Genomic DNA, 16,126 nt, shown 5'->3' on the forward strand with positions numbered 1-16,126 from the left:
TATATTTTTATTACTTCTTGGAAAAATTTTGCATTCACATGTGTCATGTGGCCTCAGTCTGGATGTATCGCTCTTTAGGCAAAGCACAGTTATAAACAGGAACTTCCTGTCATCATTGAATCTCTGGTTTCTGGATTTCAAGTCCTCTTTCTTGCATGCTGAAGAATATATTATAGGAACTCTTAAAGTAAATTAGGGAGTTGGTGGCTCAGCAGGTAAAGGATCTGACATTGTCACTGTTGCAGGCTGGGTTTAATCCCTGGCCCAGGAATTTCCACAAGCCCCAGGCAAGGCCAAAAAACAAGTAAATTAGGAGGTAAATGTAAATTTACTTTTATCTTCCTAAAGTAAATTGATGGTAAATTGGTCTGTTTGTTAAAGGTCTGATAACATCTGTACTCCCTTTTTACAGTTGATGTGTAGTTTAACTTTGTATATGATGCAAGGAAAGTATAATTTTAGGAAAAATATTTTTTTCTACCAGTTTGGAGTCCTTTGCTCCAACTTACTATTACTCTTCAATATTGCTAAGAAGTCTGATGACATTCAGGCTCCAATTCATTTGAAAGTGAACCCCAAATATCAGTATCTCTAGGCCATTACTCTAGAGTTACTCAGTTTCTCCAAAGAATTTTGCTCAAATATGCTATCTCTGTGTTGTGATTGTAACTTAAAGAATTTTGGAGCAAATAGTGGAATGGTCTTACTATTCAGTAGGAGACTTTGAGTTTATATTTCTTTTTACCTAATTTCTACTCTGCTCTCCCAAGCAACCCCCTCTTTTCTGTCTTTTACCTTCAGGGAGTACAGACATTAATTATTCTTTGCTTACATTCAGGAATGGTTGAATGAAAGTTACATGTCTATACAAGATGAGGAGTTAGAGTTTCTTTTTTTTATCGGTTAGCTGACAAGTTCAAGTTGATGAACAACAATTTTCCACTGGCAAAAATTTGTCACATACTTTTGTCTTAAAAAATGGAATTTACTTTAATGTTTTATTGAAATTTAGTATAATACTTTATCAAAAGTTAATTTATAGGTTAAGATTTCAGGAGTTCCCATTATGGCTCAGTGGTTAACGAATCCGACTAGGAACCATGAGGTTACAGGTTTGATCCGTGGTCTTGCTCAGTGGGTTGAGGATCTGGTATTGCCTTGAGCTGCAGTGTAGAATGTACACATGGCTCGGACTCCACGTTGCTGTGGCTCTGGCGTAGAACAGTGGCTGCAGCTCCGATTAGACCCCTAGCCTGGGAACCTCCATATGCAGCAGGAGCGGCCCAAGAAATGGCAAAAAGATACACACACACACACGCACACACACACACACACACACACACACACACACAGATTTGATAGTGTGCTGACTGCCTCTTGAGAAATTCTATACATGGAAATAAGTTTAAACACAAGGAATACAATTTTTAAAATGCAAGAAATCTGAATATCCCAAAATACAGAAATGGTTTATTAAAATTTGACAGCTTTACTAGAAGGAAATGTTCTTGACTTTGTAAGGGTTGTGAATGACTTATTATTTCTAACTTTTTACCCTAAAATGCTTATGTACTAGTTTTATAACTAGTCAAAATATCTGTGTAGGCAGTACAGCTTTGCATATTTCAAAATAACTACTAAACAAATTATGACAAGTACTTTCATTTATTGGCCCTATAAAAGCATTCTAAATTGTGTAATATATTTTGGGAAAAAATATTAATCATGATTTAAAAGTTCTTTCTAAGCCTAGGAAGACACCGAATAGGAAAGCCCAAAAAGAAAAGAGGGAAAGGGTGGTAATATATTGTGTTCTAGAGACACACTTAAATGGCTTATAATATTTTGCATGTTTCCATCCTCTTTTGGTTTCCTTAATTAAAAGCTAATCACATTGTTGTTCCAGAATATCTGTTTACAGAAAAAAAAGAGCAGAGCAACAATAAATACATAAGAGAAGAAAAATATGCTTATAAAGGCACAACAATTGAGTTTTTGAGAATCAATTTCATTCTTATCCTTGAAACCGAATTTCAGTATTTAGTTAACATATATACATTATTAGCCTTAGAGTACTTCGGCAAAAGTCTCATTTCTGTCATTTTTTAGTTCTGTGATCCTGAATCTTAATTTCTTCATTTTTAAAATAAAAATATTAGTACTTATCCCTGCTTATCTTATAAAATGTAGTGATTTTTAAAATAAGTGAACTAGATAGAAGTGATATCATATGGTATTTGTCTTTCTCTTTCTGACTTACTTCACTTAGTATGAGAGTCTCTAGTTCCATCCATGTTGCTACAAATGGCATTATTTTGTTCTTTTTTATGGATGAGGAGTATTCCATTGTGTATATTTACCACATCTTCCTAATCCAATTATCTGTTGATGGACATTTGGATTGTTTCCATGTCCTGGGCTATTGTGAATAGTGCTGCAATGAACATGCGGGTGCATGTGTCTTTTTAAAGGAAAGTTTTTTTCTGGATATATGCCCGAGAATGGGATTGCTGGGTCATATGGTAGTTCTATGTATAGTTTTCTAAGGTACCTCCATACTATTCTCTGTAGCGGTTGTACCAGCTTACATTCCCACCAGTAGTGCAAGAGAGTTCCATTTTCTCCACATGCCCTCCAGCATTTGTTATTTGGCGACTTATGAATGATGGCCATTCTGTTAGTGTGAGATGGTATCTTGTGGTAGTTTTGATTTGCATTTCTATAATAATCAGTGCTGTTGAGCATTTTTTCATGTGCTTGTTGGCCATCTGTCTATCTTCCTTGGACAAATGTCTATTCAGGTCCTTTGCCCACCAGGTATAATGGAAAAAAAATAAAAACCATTATATAAAATAAGTGAACTAGAAAATGCAAGAAATTGTATAAATTAAAGATATAAGGATGAATTCTATTCTTCCCTTTTGGATTTCATTCAAGAATAAAATTTTCTAAGACTTTTTAATATTGTCAACAAATAAATCCAAAAACATGTACTAGTTAAGAATTGGAATTTTAGTTGTAAATAATAGTTCCTTTTAGACAGCATCATATCTATTGTGGTATAATTCCATAGTTTTCCTAAATAATTCCTCAGAGCTTTAAGGAGTTGACTTTTATTTCTTGTGACAGTTTGTATACAAAAGGGAAAAGAAACAAACCATTATACCAATTATTTTTTTAACCAAAAAGTTTATCATGATATCTAGCTGTGAAGTATGTGAGAATCCTAAATAAATCTTTTAATCTAAATATTTTGATCTAGAAATATATCAATCTAGAAGACATATTGGACATAGGCATTGGGCATAGAAGCAATATTTTTTTGTTGTTTTTTTAGGGCCACACCTATGGAATATGGAAGTTCTCAGGCTAGGGGTCGATTTGGAGCTGCAGCTGCCAGCATGCACCACAGCCACAGAAACGCCAGATAGGAGATACATCTGCAGCCTACACCACAGCTCATAGCAATGCCGGATCCTTAACCCACTTAGCAGGACCAGGGATCATACCCTCATCCTCATGGATACTAGTCACTTTGTTACTGCTGAGCCACAGTGGGAACTCCAGAAGCAGTATTTTTAAACCAGTGGCCCTTTATGTTTTCCCTCAGAAGCAAAAACATAACTCAGCAATGTACATTCATCCATAAGAAGCAGGTGTTAAAGAAGCTTTAAAGATCATGTAATTCATTTATTTTATTTTAGAAGCTAAGAGAGAGAAGGAGATAAGTGATTTTTCCATCATTACCTCTTGAGTTTTTGGAATAATTTTGGAATAATTTTTGTTTGTCAAAGAACATGACAGACCAACCCCTCTCCTCTACCCCAAACTGCTGTCTTCCCCTAATAGTTGTGGCACTAAAAGCTGTGCCTGTGGAAATTTAAGAGTTGGCTTTTGGTGCAAAATGATTAAAAGTTATATGAATATATATTTTAATGAATTTCAGCCTTCCCTGCAAAGTCAGAAAATTCGCTAACCACTTTAAATAAAATTTGCAAAACCTTACTTCATGTTTAAGACTTCCTTTTAAATCTTTCAAGTATCACCAGTAAGTATTCACAAAATGTGCTGTTCTGGCATAAAATAATGGTAATTTTAACACCAGTTTAAATCATGCATCAGAAAACACAAATCCCAAGAAACAGGATGAGTTAGCCATTCTTATAAAACATACCCATCCATGAGCCTGCTACTAAGTATGTAGCATTTCTCTTACAAATTAAAGTTATATTCATTAGTTCATGTTCCTCTAGTAAATGCTTTTCATTTTCCCCAGCTATCAACTAGCCAAGCATTTGTGCCACTGGCAAATTATTTTATGCCACTGGAGACACAAATGGACTTCACAGAGGATTGTCCCATTTTATGTGGCTCTATAAGCTTTACAATATTGCTTGTCTCTATATAGTACTTGGAGATATGGGAGAGTGAAAAGAAATGAGTCTTGAACTTCTAATATTCTTCACTTCCCATTTAATCTCATTCTTGTGCTCCTCCTTCTAGTAAAGTGTAGGAAGTTCTTAGGGTGTTATCAAGTAGTGATTTGTATATCCAGTTTACTACTAATGGCTAAGTCTGCTTTTGGAAATGAAGTCAAGAAAATCACTTCCAGTTCATACTGGCTGTATTTATAAATTGCCATTTGATGTTACTCTAAGTTTCTTTCCCCCACATGCACAGGGATGAAAAATGATAAGAATGATCTATTAGATATATTAAACCATGTAGTACAGTATATAATTTGCTAATGTGTATACTTATCTTTAATTCTCACAAAACTGTGAGTAATATAATGTGTAAATAGATGCCATCATTAGCATCCTTATTTAAATGATGAAGCAATGTGTAAAGAGCAGAACTGGGATTCATTTCCATGTATTCCAGACTCTAAAGCCTGTGCTTTTCTACTGTATAATACTCACAGAAACAAAAGCTATAGAGTCAGACTTTATCAAATCTCTGTTAAATATCTAAGTGTTTATTCTGTCTTTATATCTCTGTCGAAAAAATTCAGTTTACAAAAGTATATACTAGAATTCACAATGTCACCAGTCTCACGCACATGAGGCAATAAAATCTACCAGTGAATGTTTTCAGGAAGATTTTTATATTTGGCTTCAATGTGAGACAAATCCTTTGTACCCTAAGCTAAATCCAAAGTTTTGTATAAGTGCAAACACACATATACATGCAAAATACATGTTCATATTTGTTTTTTAATCTCAAACAGTGTGTTTGTATTGTGTATGTGTAATTATAGGATATTATGCCACTATGTAGGGTATATAATACGACCTTTCATATAAATTGATTTCCCAGATTTATCTGCTATAAAAATAGTTCAAATTAATTTCTTCTTCCTATGAAAATTTAATTTGTAACATCTTAGTTATGCTCTAATGAGTATTCTACCTTTGTCTTTCTTATAATTTCCAATTTGTTACAGAAATAAAATGAGCCAATCATAATTCATTTTCCATAAATTAGTAGTGACACTGTACTCAACTGTTGGCTTAGGTACATAAACTAGGCTTGCTGGCTGACAGTATTTATTTTCCTGTTCTTCAGATTCATGGACATTAACAGAAAAATAGTGTATCCTCTCCACTATTCTATTCTCAATCATTTCATTAGATTTTTATGAGGTCTTCTATAGAACTGGTTAGACAGTCTAGAGGGCACTCAAGCCCAGAGGCTTATACTGTAATTTGTGGTTTAGAAATGTGAAAAGAGAAGCTTTTGATTGCAATATTTAATATTAGGCAATATTTTCCATACTTTTAGGGAAAAATCTCGTGTTGATACATTTGTGTAATGCATGAAGGAATTAATAAAGGAATAATAGTGAGTGGTTATTGACCTGTCATTGCAATTACACTCTATTACAGAAATCAGTGAAAATGTAAGCTGAAAATAAAATAATCACTATGAAAGTTGAAGCATTTTGTTCCTTTAGGTCATTATCCCTTTAAAGCAGTATGTAATCACTTACCTCAATGGGATCAGTTAACTCACGTTTCTTTTCTCTATTTCCATTTAGAACCAACTCAAGAATACAAAGAGTAATAAGACAGATGGATTTCAAAATGGTACTTTTATAATAGGTGTGTCTGCATGTATGCAGAGGGACTAACTTATGTTTTCCTATGTCCTCCATTAGGATTATTCCCTAAGACAGAGGTTTATTCCACAGGATTATTGCCAGCCAACCTAGGCTTACTATTTGCTGATCAGAAAATACTGTCTGTAAGATGGGAGTAGGATTTTGATTGGGGGTGGGAGAGCCAAGCTAGTCATCCCCATTCCCTTATACCAAATTCACCAATGTCATAAGGCCAGGAGTAATGATCGCAGGAGTATTGGTTGAGTAGTGGTTTCTCTCCACACTCCACTGTAAGATATGTGGGGTCTCTTGTTCATTGCTGCTTCTGAACAAGTGTTTGGTACAGAACAGATGTAAAATTATTTGTTGAATGAATGAATGAAAGCATTCCTAAGAGGTTTGGGGAGCAACCACTTCCGTCTTATGAAATCATTGAACAATAAAATAGAAAAGATGACATACAACAGAATCTTCTTACCACTCAAAACCTGATTAGGATAATTAAATACTGTGTCATTTTCAGAGTCCTTGAAGAATGTAACTTTTTAAACTTTATATTGAATCTTAATAGAAATAATTTATAAATATGTACTTATTATAAACTATTCACCATTGTAACATATATTAATAAAAAGCAAAACCTTTAATAAGTTATATCTTCACCTACCATACATATTGTTAGGACACTGGTTTATTATACTTAAGGTATTTGCAATATTATCTGTGTTTGTACATATACATTTACCTCACTATTTTAATGGATTTATGGAAATGTAGCACATTATTTAACCACTCTTTCTTTGATCCTTTTAAAATTCATCTTCTGGAGTTCCCGTCGTGGCGCAGTGGTTAACGAATCCGACTAGGAACCATGAGGTTGCGGGTTCGGTCCCTGCCCTTGCTCAGTGGGTTAACGATCCGGCGTTGCCGTGAGCTGTGGTGTAGGTTGCAGACGCGGCTCGGATCCTGCGTTGCTGTGGCTCTGGCGTAGGCCGATGGCTACAGCTCTGATTCAACCCCTAGCCTGGGAACCTCCATATGCCGTGGGAGCGGCCCAAGAAATAGCAACAACAACAACAAAGACAAAAAAAAAAAAAAAAAAAAAAAAAAAAAAATTCATCTTCTAATTATTCTCCAATAATAGAATTGATAATCATCTGCATGACATTTTAAGAACATATGAAAATATTTTTTTAGAATAGGTATCTGGAAGCTGAGCTGCTATGTCAGTTTTGGGAGTTTTGGCTCAAAATAGTGTGAGGTTAATCTGTAAAGTTGTAGATGTCCACTACTTTGGTCAGAGAAATGGGTGTAAAATATTATATTGATTTATTAGACACATTCCACATTAGGGAATTTTAATTATTGGCAATTTGTAACTCTTGGTCTATAAATTGACAGAATAGCCTGAGCTATGCTCCAGGGAAGGTTTATTCAGTGTGTTTTCTTCCAACTAATAACGTTCCCATCAGCTTTCTCCTTTCTTCTGGTCATCCCCTCCAGTTTAGTGATGTGATGAGTCCAATCTCAAGGTTTACCTTGCTCACAGGACCTCGTACCTACCCTCACTAAGGCCTTGCCCAGATGGCTTTCTCTTAGCCATAGTTCGTGATTTTGATTCTTGATATTCTTGGATACATCAAAAGAATTAAAGAACAAGTTCTAAAAAATATACTTTCTTAGTAAATTATCCTGATTGTGCTGATAATTTCTCTAACACTTTTCCTTTGACATTTTCTTACTCTGAAGTCAGAGTTTCTTGGGACCCCTTAGAGAATTTTTTCTTATATGTATGTTTTTGGTTGTGATTTACTTCAATCTCAAGGTGTTTTCATCAAATTATACTTGCCAGAGATTTTTCACAGCTTGTAGCTTGCCTATGGTGCCTCTTTTTGTTTCCCATACTCATAATCTCATTTATATTTTCAGTGACTTTAAGAGATTTGAAGCTGGAGTTAGAGATTATACTCAAAATACCATCTCCACACAACTTCCAAAATAAAGTTTGAGATGGAGGGAAGAGATTATATATAGATATAATTATATTTTGCTAAGATTGGTTGATTTGTTTTCAACTTGAGTAAAAAAAAAAAAAGGTTTAGGCAATTGAGTGTACACATAACTCTTATGGGGGTGTTACTGACAGTCATATTAGAGTCATAGGCAAGTTAGTTTCCAGTGATCTGAAATTGATGTTTTCTGAGAAGTCCCTTTGACCACAAATCAGAAAGGACAGGCAAGAGATATGAAGATGTGTGACCAGAGTAAAACATCAGTGCTTGCAAATATAAATTATAAATCAGATGTAAAAAGTATAGATGTTTGGAATTGAACCTGTCGATTTTTGAAATTTATTTTTATTAAATTATAGGTGATTTACAGTGTTTTGTCAATTGCTGCTATACAGCGAAGTGACCCAGTCATGTACATGTGTATTCTTTTTCTCATAATATCTTCTATCATGTTCCATCAGAAGTGATTGAATATAGTTCCCTGTGCTATACAGCAAGACATCATTGCTCATCCATTCTAAATGTAATAGTTTGCATCTACTAATCCCAATCTCCCAGTCCATCCCACTCCCTCCACCTCCACCTTGGCAACCACAAGTCTACTCTCCATGTCTGTGAGTCTGTTTCTATTCTGTATATGGATTCATTTGTGCCGTATTTTAGATTCATATGGCACAGATGATATCATATGGTATTTGTCTTTTCTTTTTCTGATTTATTTCACTTAGTATGAGAATCTCTAGTTCAGCCATGTTGCTGCATGTGACATTATTTTTTCTCCTTTATGGCTGAGTAGTATTCCATTGTATATAAGTACCACATATTCTTAATCCATTCATCTATCACAAGACATTTAGGTTATTTCCAAATCTTGGCTATTATGTATGGTGCTGCTATGAACATAGGGGAAAATGTAGATTTTTGAATTGTAGATTTGTGAGGAATATATGTCCAGGCTGGGATTGCTGAAGCATGTGGTAGTTCTATATTTAGTTTTCTGAGGAACCTCCATACTGTCTTCCATAGTGGTTGTATCAGTTTGCATTACCACCAAGAGTGTAAGATTGTCCTTTTTTCCCCATGCCCTCTCCAGCATTTGCTATTTGCAGATTTATTGATGATGGCCATCCTTACCAGTGTGAGGTGGTATCTCATTGTAGTTTTTATTTGTATCTCTAATAATTAGTGATGTTGAACATTGTTTCCTGATCCTGCTGGCCATCCATATGTCTACTTTGGAGAAATCTCTTTAGAGGTCATCTACTCATTGCTCAGTTGGGTTGTATATTTTTTTGTTGTTGAGTTGTATGAGATGTTTATATATTTTGGAGATTAAGCCCTCGTTGGTTGCATAATTGGCAACTATTTTCTCCCATTCTGTAGATTGTCTCTTTTTCTATGATTTCCTTTTTTTTTGTCTTTTGGTCTTTTCTAGGGCCACACCCACAGCCTATGGAGCTACCCAGGCTAGGGGTCTAATCAGAGCTGTAGCTGCAGGCCTACACCAGAGCCATAGCAATGCAGGATCCGAGCTGTGTCTGCAACCTACACCACAGCTCACAACAATGCCAGATCCTTAATCCACTGAGGGAGGCCAGGGATGGAACCTGCAACCTCATGGTTCCTAGTCAGATTCGTTTACCACTGAGCCATGACGGGAACTCCTGTGACTTCTTTTGATGTGCAAAAGCTTGTCAGATTGATTAGGTCCCATTGATTTATTTTTGCTTTTATTTCTATTGCCTTGGGAGACTGACCTAAGAAAACATTTGTACGGTTGATGTGAGAAAATGTTTTGACTATGTTCTCTTGTAGGAGTTTGATGGTTTCTTGTCTTACATTTAAGCCTTTAAACCATTTTGAGTTTATTTTTTTGTGCATGGTGTGAGGCTTTGTTCTAGTTTCATTGATTTATATGCAGCTGCCCAGTTTTTCCAGCACCACTTGCTGAAGAGAGTGTCTTTTCCATTTTATATTCTGGTCTCCTTTGTCAAAGATTAATTGACCATTGGTGTCTGGGTTGATTTCTGGGTTCTCTGTTCTGTTCCATTGGTCTGTATGTCTGCTTTTGATTACTACTAAAGGCAAAATAGTAATAAAGAATAAGAGCAAAAATGATGAAAACAGTGACAATAATAGATAGTATTCATTAAGTGATTGCTAATAACCAAACGCCTTAGTCCATTAAGGCTGCTATAACAAAATACCATTGATTGGGTGATTTATAAACAATAGAAGTTTGTTTCTTACAGTTATGGAGACTGGGAAGTCCAAGATCATGGTGCAGGCAGATAAGGTATCTGGTTGGGGCCTACTTCCTGGTTCATAAACAGCTTATTTTTGCTGTGTCCTAGCATGGCAGAAGGGTTGAGGGGGCTCTCTGGGATCTCTTCTAAAAGGGAACTAATCCCATTCCTCAGAGCTCTACCTTCATGATCTAACTAATTCCCAAAAGTCCCACCTGCTAATACTGTCATATTGGACACTGAGTAATAACATATGAATTTGCTGGGGGCTAGGGGAACAAAGACATTCAGACCATGGCAGCAGGTATTTTACTGCCTACTGTTGTCTGATACAATTCTTTAGAGACAAGTAATCCTATTATTTCATATAATAAAGGAAAAATAAATTAAGGTTTAAAGAGACTATGAAGATGCATAACAACAACAAGTTCTCTGAGTTCTAGTCGTGGTGCAGAGGAAACGAACTTGACTAGGAACCATGAGGCTGCTGGTTCAATCCCTGGTCTCGCTCAGTGGGTTAAGGATCCAGCATTGCTGTGACCTTTCGTGTAGGTTGCAGACACGGCTCAACACGCCTACCCTGGGAACCTCCATATGCTGCAGGTGTGGCCCTTAAAAAAAAAAAAAAAAAAAGCAAAAAAAAAAAAAAACAAGAACAAATTCTCAGGACACTCGGTGCCTCACGAGAAGGATAAGTCATGCAAACAAAAACTTCATGCTAGATTTTCAATATGCACAAAAGCTTTATAATATTGTAATAGGTCAGTGATACTGTTTTCTACTTTACTAAAAATGCATTTAATATATGTTCACTGTCAAAATGGGTATTAGAGTAAGCACTGACACACCATTAACATATTGGCATAATTTTATTACTTTCTTATAGCTATTTATCATTTTGGATAAATGATGAGAACAAAACAAAAAATAAGAAAATAAAACTATCCTTTTTAATGAAAAATGATTTCAAACATAATTCTTATTGTTGGTGATACAAAGGAAGGTTAAAGTAAGGATTTTAAAAATTGTATAGTTTAACCTAGTAAAAAGAACTTACTAGACAGAATAGGAGAATATCCAGATATATAGTTATTTGGACCTCTTATAAGAACAAATCTTCCATAGGAAACAAAAAGAAACAAAATGACACGTGTAGTAAAGTCAAATGTTTGAAGACATACGAGAAATGGCAATGCTATTTTGGAGGTTTTAGATCTTATGATTCACTTTTGAGATTTGAATATTAAAACGTGTAATATTTTTAATTCAAAAATTAACATTTTAAATCTGTGACCTTTAGATTCCAGGTATAATTATATTAAATTTTTTGGCGTATTTGGCTGCCAAGCACTGAAATCTATAAGTGAACTTTGCAGAGTCAACCTGGTTATGATCTTTGGATTTTAATTATGATCAACATTGGCAAAAATTTTCAGTTCAAAATTTACAATTCTGGTCTTCAGCTCTGTTACTCATGAAAACAGTTGTATATTAGTATAGATAGTAAAATTTTGATATTTGGTGATATTAACATAGGGTTATTAATAGTTTCTGAAAATTTATTAGCAATTAGGTAACAGTTGATTTTTAGTTAAATAATAAGATTAAAAATATTTATATCAGTTGTTTTACCAAATGGAAAATATGACATTTTGAAATTCAAGTATAAAAGCTTGGATTTGTGCATTTCTTGCAAATACCAGAAATAGGACTGATGTTAGTTAAATAGTGGAAATTATTCTATAAAAGTAAGAAAAGCTGTTTAAATGCAGTTGCAGTTATTTTTCAGGGAGGATTAAAACTACTGAAGTACCTATTTAAAGACACCTTTAAATCCCAAGGCTTTCTAGAACTGAAGTTATTGTTCACATGGCAGTTAATAAAATATCATATCAAAAAGTTAAGCTCATATTGAGGAAATAATACTGTGTGACAGATAGAACAATTAAGGACCATGACATTTTTTTCTATTTTATAAAGTTTTTTTATTATATCTAGTTTACAGTGTTCTGTCAGTTTTCTCCTGTACAGCATGGTGACCCAGTTACACATACATGTAAACATACTTTTTTCTCACATTATCATGCTCCATCATAAGTGACTAGACATAGTTTCCAGTGCTACACAGCAGGATCTCATTGCTAATCCATTCTGAAGGCAATAGTCTGCATCTGTTAACCCCAAGATCCCAATCCTTCCCACTCCCTCCTCTTCCCCCTTGGCAACCACAAGTCTATTCTCCAAGTCAGTGAGTTTCTTTTATGTGGAAAGGTTCCTTTGTGCCTTATATTAGATTCCAGATAGAAGTGATATCATATGGTATTTGTCTTTCTCTTTCTGACTTACTTCACTTAGTATGAGAGTCTCTAGTTCCATCCATGTTGCTACAAATGGCATTATTTTGTTCTTTTTTATGGATGAGGAGTATTCCATTGTGTATATTTACCACATCTTCCTAATCCAATTATCTGTTGATGGACATTTGGATTGTTTCCATGTCCTGGGCTATTGTGAATAGTGCTGCAATGAACATGCGGGTGCATGTGTCTTTTTAAAGGAAAGTTTTTTTCTGGATATATGCCCGAGAATGGGATTGCTGGGTCATATGGTAGTTCTATGTATAGTTTTCTAAGGTACCTCCATACTATTCTCTGTAGCGGTTGTACCAGCTTACATTCCCACCAGTAGTGCAAGAGAGTTCCATTTTCTCCACATGCCCTCCAGCATTTGTTATTTGGCGACTTATGAATGATGGCCATTCTGTTAGTGTGAGATGGTATCTTGTGGTAGTTTTGATTTGCATTTCTATAATAATCAGTGCTGTTGAGCATTTTTTTCGTGTGCTTGTTGCCCATCTGTCTATCTTCCTTGGACAAATGTCTATTCAGATCCTTTACCCATTATTCCATTGGGTTGTTGGCTTTTTTGCTGTTGAGTTGCATAAGTTGTTTGTATATTCTAGAAATTCAGCCCTTGTCAGTTGCATCCTTTGAAGCTATTTTCTCCCATTCTGTAAGTTGTCTTTTTGTTTTCTTTTTGATTTCCTTTGCTGTGCAAAATCTTGTCAGTTTGATGAGGTCCCATTGGTTTCTTTTTGCCCTTATTTCTGTTGCTTTGGGAGACTGACCTGAGAAAACATTTGTAAGGTTGATGTCAGAGATCTTTTGCCCATGTTCTCTTCCAGGAGTTTGAAGGTGTCTTGTCTTATATTTAAGTCTTTCAGCCATTTTGAGCTTATGTTTGTTCATGGTGTGAGGGTGTGTCCTAGTTTCATTGATTTGCATGCAGCTGTCCAAGTTTCCCTCAATCCTTGCAGAAAAGACTGTCTTTTTCCCATTTTATGTTCTTGCCTCCTTTGTCAAAGATTAATTGACCATAGGTGTCAGGGTTTATTTCTGGGTTCACTATTCTGTTCCATTGGTGTGTCTGTCTGTTTTGGTACCTGTACAACACTATCTTGATGACTGTGGCTTTGTAATATTGCCTGAAGTCAGGGAGAGTTATGCCTCCTGCTTGGTTTTTGTTCCTTAGGATTGCTTTGACAATTCTGGATCTTTTGTGGTTCCATATAAATTTTTGGATTGTTTGTTCTAGTTCTGTGAAAAATGTCGTGGGTAATTTGATAGGGGTGGCACTGAATCTGTAGATTGCTTTGGGTAGTGTGGCCATTTTTACAATATTAATTTTTTCAGTCCATGATCATGGAATGTCTTTCAATTTCTTTACATCTTCTTTAATTTCCTTGATTAATGTTTTAGAGTTCTCGGCATAAAAATCCTTTACCTCCTTGGTCAGGTTTATTCCATGGCATTTTAATGTTTTTAGATTGTATGACCAGGGTTGTTTTTTTCCAGAAACTCAGTAGTCATCCATTTACCACTTTGCTTAAGAATGGCTGTGATTTCAATTATCTTTTGATCTGCAGAAAACCTACAAATGATTAAACAAAAAGGAGCTTTTCAGAAACAACTCATATTACTTTATTCATAATTACATAGAAACTTAATTTTTGAGGGTAATAAATGTGGCTTCACTCAGATCTGTGGGCTGTATATCTAAAAAGTTTCCTGTTCTTGGGATTTCTTAAACATTCAGTTTGTATCATCTTGTTTTCCATCTAGTTCATATCTTTTGAAATTAAATTTTTTAGATCCTGGAATCTGGGAACTGATTTTGTTTTACTATGTAATTATCCAAGAAAAAAACAATTTTTCCACTATTTATATTTTAAAAATTTTATATTTTTTGTTTTATTTAATCTTTTATTTTTATCTTACTCTTCATTATAAAATAGGCATACACTTAGAAGAAAGCACTTTGCAAATGCATAGAGTTCATAAACCAGGGAAAATAAACACCAGAATTAGTTTTGATTTAATGTATCTGTGGCTAATATTAGATTTATAATACATTTTTAAAAGAATTTTAGCACTTTTTAGTCAGAACTTTGTATTTATAGTATTTGTTATGGTATTATAGATTATCTTAATCCAAAAAGTCATTTTATAAATCTGTCATTAGTATCTTAACAACTGTTAGATTATTCAAATATCTTTTGATTATTTATCATATAAGTTATATTCTGTCTTTTAAAATTAATAATTTTAGAGGGTTAGAAGAGTTTCAAAATAGGATTAAAGGGTAAGGATAAACCTCAAAATAATAACATCTAAGCAAGTTATTTGGAGGAACCATTTACTTGGTATACAGTTTTAAAGAGTCTTTAAAATTTTATAATTATATAGATAAGTAAACTTGGTTATAACATATGAATTCAAATCCTCATTACAATTTATAATACAGAGATTTTTATTAGTTTTTCCATATATTCCCAGTGCCATCAACAGTTTCAGGTACCTGGCAGGTGCTCTAAAAGCAATTATTAAATGAAATAATTAAAAAATTGTTAAGTTGAATGGTTTGATGAATTTAAGATGCATTGCCTTTGGGAAGATTAAGATTAACATGTCACTGTATTGTTTAGGATTAAGGCATAGGGAATAAAATCTCTTCCAGCTACTTTTAGCATCACTAAATATGATAGATCACTATATTCTCATGGGCAGTTTACATAAAGTGAACACTTAAAACATTATCATACATGTTTACTTTCTGTAGGATGTAAGTTCCTGCATACAGAGAGCATGCGTTATTCAACTAATTTTGCCAAAGGGTCATAATATATAGTCATTGTTTTTTTATTAATGAATACATGCCAGTTTGAAGAGCTGTCATGCAGAAATAGGGATAAAATTGTTTTGCTTTGCTTCACCATAAACTGCTAGAAGGAGTACTTCACAAGTAGGGGATAAGTGTATGAACAGGACTTTATTGAGTATCATTGTGTCCAAAAGTGGAATAGATTGCCATACTAAGTAGCATTCATCAGAAAAAAAGTGACCATCTACGAGGGATGTTGCAAAAAAAATACTCTATTTAGGTGGCTAAACTAGATCAGCTAGTTTAATTTTTATAAGTTCCCTTAAAATTTCTGATCCTATGATTATAAAGTTATTTTTGGAAGAAGCCCAAGCATAGAAAGGATAGCTTTTTAAAATTTGAATGTCAATCCAACAACCTTAGATAAAATTGGTTTAGAGACAGGACTATGATACAATAGATAACAAGAATGAAATAAAATAAGTTCAAATACATGCTGGCTCTAGAAGAGAAGATAATTGTAGGAGTACGCTGCTAGATTCTATTCTGGGAACTTCCACATTCCAGTCTTTAAAAATTTTAAAAATATAACGCTACTTAAGCCT

General features: G+C 34.4%; 1 long non-coding RNA gene across 4 annotated transcripts in view; it reads left to right on the plus strand.

Moving 5' to 3' along the window:
* The window catches only part of LOC102164767 (uncharacterized), a 614,073-nt gene that overhangs the window by 160,454 nt on the left and 437,493 nt on the right, over window positions 1–16,126 (plus strand). The window lies entirely within an intron of this gene.

The sequence above is a fragment of the Sus scrofa genome, chromosome 1 (assembly GCF_054392235.1).
Source record: "Sus scrofa isolate SSC_HxYL_T2T_F1_AM1 chromosome 1, Sscrofa_HxYL_maternal_Yorkshire_Landrace_v2.0, whole genome shotgun sequence".
Taxonomy (NCBI): domain Eukaryota; kingdom Metazoa; phylum Chordata; class Mammalia; order Artiodactyla; family Suidae; genus Sus; species Sus scrofa.